Consider the following 5,625-nt stretch of genomic DNA (forward strand, 5'->3'; position numbering starts at 1 on the left):
TTCTTAGCCATCAAAGTTTCATAGCCAGTTAGGTTTCTTTGAGCCTTTTTCACCTTGGGAGCTTGATCTTTGATGTTGGACAGAGGTATCAAGGCTCAGCAAGATTTAGGGGTAGATTATCCTTAATGGCTAAGAAGATTCTTCTCATTGGATTTGCATCCTAGACTAAATCGGCTATGTTCCTCTCGAGCATTGTCAGCATGTTTTTAGCCGATTTTTAGTCTCATCTGATAAAATTTCTTGAGAAAAATGGTTGATGAGCTTATCTCGCTTTCATCTATATATTCCTCAAAGTTGAAAGAATAGCTCAAAACTGGAGAGTTAAGTGCCTATATGTGAACAAAAGGAGTCTTATTAGAAATAGCAAATGAGTTGACAATGAGATGGATGGTGAGAGGGAGACAATACCTTTTCTGAAAGAGACCCTGGCTGAGGAGAAGGAATAGCCGATGATGTGTCAACATCCTTTTCAACATCCGATTGAATCGACTCTGGGCTTTTGATGCTAGTGTCTACAGGCATCAAGAAGCTTTTTTAGTTTATAATTGCTATAGAAGGATAAAATGAACATATGAATTTCTTACCATCGATTGTTTGTCGAGCTAGAGAATCAATAGTTTGAGTATTAGTGTCAACAGGGTCTTCTTCAACTGGTGAGTTGTCAGATCTTTGCTCTTGTGGATACGTTTTCCTTGGTGGTGTCTGATAAAAGAAAAAGATTAGAGAAGAGTGAGGACTGCATGAGATTGAAGGCTTGAGGAGATATCTTAGTATATCAGGTGGTGAAGTAGAGATGTTCTTATCTTCTATCGTCTGGGATCTGTTAGGGACATCAATTGCTTTAATTGTAATCGGCTTCTTAGGAGGATTAGCCGATGAGAGATTAACATATGCTGATTTAAGTGCTTGGGATTGTAGTTCGTCACCCAAAGCAGATTGAGATACAATAGTCGATGACTGCAAGAAAGAAATTGAATTAGAAGTTGAATATCATCTTAAGAGGGAAGATAAGTTAATTTACTTGAGCAATTGATGATTTCTCTTCCTAGTGGTGGTTTTATGAGTTACACCTTGTGTTACCTTGTGTTTTGAAGACTGATATGTGAGTATTGCTAGGGCAGCTAGGGTTTTCATCAACTTTTTCAGAGTGGGTGCAGTTGATCCCATTCTTGAGGCTGGATATGGTGGATAATATTCTATATGATGCCCTTTCCTGTCCACACTTAGGGGATCAAATTCGGTATCCTACAAAAAGTTTGTTAGATGAACTGACAGGAGAACTTGATAATCCTTCTAAAAGGAAAGTGGTGAGTTACCTCATTATCAGAAGCAAAGTCGTCGTCCAGGGCTAAACAGTTAGGATGAACTGAGTTGCAAAAGAGGTGAGAGTGCCATTCTTGCCACTAGGAGTCAAATAGGATTGAAGAGAAGGTGACTCTTGTCCATTCATGCAGACAAAGGGAAGGAAGATCTGACCCCAATTGAAAGACTCTGGAAGCTTCCATTATTTCACTGATACCTTCTCTTGATTTCAGAGTATTCCTAAAGAATAGCCGAGGGGGTAGTTGACCAAGGCCAAATTGATGGGCCACAAAAGAGAGGTTATAGAATTCATAGGTTGGAAGATTATCTGGGAGATGAGCACCAGTAGCCATTTTACCATGACCATGGCGAAATTCGGCAGGCAGCACGTAGAGTTTGATGATGCAACTGAAAATTGCAGCAGCTGTTTCATCTGAATAGCCTGATTCAAACTAGAATTTAACTGGCAGAACTAGCTCATTATCTTCATCTTCATCATAAGGCAGTTAGGCCAAGATGTTTGCATCAAGCCCTCTGTAAAATTTCTTAAAGAGATGGCCTACATCAACAGCAATTGTTATGGCTGATACAACTTCACCATAATTCATACACTGTCAAGTTCTTCCTTCTTTTCCTTTATAATCTTTAGCAAAGTTGGAAGAAGAGAAGCTCATATTCTGGAGATTGGGTCTTACAATCTTATGCATGTACGGATTCAGCCATAATCGTATCAACCACCAAGGGCCACTGATGGTGTGCACTAGTTCATTTTTTAGCAATTGGGCAACTACTTGGTGCATCAGATGATAAGCATATCCCAGCAGATATTTTCCAAGGGAGATTCCATTACCGGTTGCTAAATGCTCTGCCAAGCATTTATGATTATAGGTTGGACCATAGGATGACCCACAAAAGATAAATTTTTTAGCCACATATCAAGAAAGCTACATGTTCTCTATCATCAACAATCGATCCATCCCCAATATGATTCAAAATGTAACTTGCCCATCCTGTGCAGTCTGATATTTTGGCTAATTTCTTGGATCCAGCACTTAAGAAATCATAAGGTTGCATTGATCCTATTATTCTAAGACCAGTTAACATGTAGATGTCAGCCAAAGTAATGGTCATTGGACCGTGACAAAAAAATGAAAGCATTCAAAGTGTTGGACCAAAAATAAGATGCAGAGGTCAGAAGTGAATCATTTCTCTCCATTCCAGACAGTGAGAGTGTCAAGCATTGGTTTAAATCAGAAATTTCCCAATCTCTAGCTTTCTTTTTTGATATCCTGTAGAACCAATCTCTCCATCCTTTAGGTATTTTGGGATAGTTTGTAAAAGGAGTTTTGGTGTTCCAGGAAGATAAATCTATTACAGAATGTTTGAAGGGGATTCGTTGGTTTCTTGGTTGATAAAATTAGATAGATCAGGATCGCCCATAGGTCCAAGATAATAGGCATTAGGAACAACAGCTGATGGAATCAAAATTTTGTTCCTCATTTCCTAAAAACCAGCTGGGATAAATTTAAGAAGAAAGGAAAATACAGAGTAGCGGTTAATACTTAAAAGATAGAAATATAAAGGCATACCTCAGGAACGTGATTGTTGATCGCCATTGCAGCCGAAATAGATTTAAATCTGAGGAAGGTTGTAGAAAGGTGGCTGAAACAACAGTTTGGCAGAGCAGAAGATCAGCTAGGGTTAAGGCTTTGGTGGTGGCTGTATTGACTGTTGAAGCTTGCTCAAGAGAAAAGAGAAAAGTAAGTAGGCCGGGCAAGTTGAAAATGGTACTGTTGGGGTATTATATAGAATTCGGCCTGATAAATCAGGAGTCACACATATATTTTGGAATGAGTAGTCGCAACACGGTGAGCATATAAATAAAAATTTTGGAATAAAAATATTTTTATCCCAAAATTGGGGGCATGTGTTTACACCAAAATTTTGGAAAGAAGAACGTGGGAACTCGAAGCTTCTAGGATTGTGTCATCAAGGAATCGATTAGATGTGAATCAATATCAACTAATTTAGATGCGATGTCAGAATCAGCTATTTTATAGATGACGTCAGCAGACGACGTCTATGGGCTATGCTTGAATGGCGCCAGGAAGACGTGTCGGACTCTACAAATAAGGAAAATTAGGGTCTAAGTTATTATTGAGTTAGAGAGTTTTCTTTTATTCCAAGAATTGTAATGAGTCGTATTTGAGTAGGATTCATATTTAGGTTTCGGGTATAAATATTAGACCCTGGTTATTGTAAAAAAAATGAACACTCAATCAATATAATCTTTCTGGCTTTCGCCATCACATTAGGAGTAGGAGTACTGTAGATCTCGACGAGTTCTTCAGCAAACAGGGCTGCATCGACTGATCGACCTCCAGCTTGCTTGTGAGCACCGTCACGACTTGTATTGTGCTTGTAAAGTTGCATCAGTCGATTGATCTTTTATGAGACATAATATAAGTTAGTTATCGATCTGTATCGTAGATTGTTAGGCTACATCAGCTGAATGATCTCTTACAAATCATTATATAGATCAAAGTTATCAATCTTATGTTAAATAACTTGTTTAATACAATATCATCAGTTATCGAATCTGCTAAGATTAGTAAGATTTTTCTTGCTGTTTTTGGTTGATTCACCAGTTATCAATCCGGTCGAACCCCACTGGTAAGACTTTAGATTAGAAATTATCGATTAGTGATCTTGTTCATGATCAAGATATGTACTCTATTTATTTGCTATGACTGCATCGGCTATTTTAGCCGATTTGCCTATACTCTCACGCATATAGCATGTTTTCATAAATCTATCAAAGTATAGATGGTTTTATAGATTCTTTGGTTTTAGTTTGTTATCATTATCATAGCTGCATCGATCCGATTGCACCTCACTGTTGATGATAATAGATTAGATTCAAACTGTTTGTAGATTCATTTATATAGACAGTGAATTTGTTCGCATGTTATACTCTTCTCATCAAACTTATCGGCTCGACGCTTTATATCGATCATGTTCTATTTAGCCGATGATGCTTTCTGATGTTCCACGAGCATCGGTTATTTTGATTCATATCATTGTCATTTAATATTAGCCGATAATCCTTGATTTGAAGATCTTCATTTTATGGATACGCCGGATATCGACTATTTAGTCGATAGCCTTATTGAATCGGCTATCTAGCCGTACATTTGGAGCTGTATGGTGCAACACCGACATGTTCCACCTTATATTACTGATAAGATTTTCTCTTCTTGTCAATTGTAGGTCAAATTGATTGGCATGTCGTTGGGTTTTCAGAATCGGCTGTTTCTATATTGAAGCCAAGCAGATCTCGTCTCGTTCCACTCAGATCATCCGGCTTGCTGTGTGTTGATCACATCGCAACATTTTTATGTCAACACTAACACTGACACACCATTCATCACATTCAGATTTGCAACTGCCAGAATACCTTTTTATCAGTCTGAAACTCTGAATAACTTCTGTAATCAGAACATACTATCCAAGATACGGAAAGTAAGCACTGCACAGCCGACCAAAAACGCACTGCAAGATGGCTTAAAAATTATGGACCGAGGACAGGTAGCAACCAGTTTTCTTTATGAAAAAACTTGAGTCACAATATCATACTTCATGATAATTAGTGAACATAATTATAGCTGCAGTGATGCAAATACAAGAGTAAAAGCGTTGATGCTTCTTCCAAAAAAAATGCCTCCAATAATCTAGAGCTAACTAAATCAAAATTTTAATAATCATTAAATAGTACAAAAAGCAAGAGATTAAAATGGACTTAAGAAATAGTCTCGCACATTTCACGATGCATCTCTCTCACAGTCATGGGATGTTTAAGGTTGCTGTAACATCCTAAAATTTGCATTATTTTAAAATTAGTAAATATGATTTATTTAAGCAAATGTGTGTGCATTAAAAGTCAGGGAAATAATAAATTTTGTGCATTTAAAATTTAAAAATAAGTTTAGAAACTTTTTGATGCATACATGCTGCTGCATATCATTTTGTGAATGCTTCGAATTTGTTAAAGATTTCAAAAAGAATTGAAATTTGAATTTAAAAAGGGTTTTGGAAAATAGAAGAAATAGAAAAGAAAAGAATCATTTTTCTTCCCCTTTCATGATTTCGGCCCGCTGGCCCCTCTCCCCTTTCCCCGCTCGGCCCGGCACCGCAGCCAAGCTTTCCCCGCCCCGCGGCCCAGCACCCCGCCAACCGCCAGCCCTGACGCGCGCCTCGGCCGCTCGGCCCGGCAAGCCACGCCGACCCATTTACGCGCCAGCAACCGCCGCGCCTTCCCCCGTG

This window comes from Miscanthus floridulus, chromosome 5 (assembly GCF_019320115.1).
Source record: "Miscanthus floridulus cultivar M001 chromosome 5, ASM1932011v1, whole genome shotgun sequence".
NCBI lineage: Eukaryota > Viridiplantae > Streptophyta > Magnoliopsida > Poales > Poaceae > Miscanthus > Miscanthus floridulus.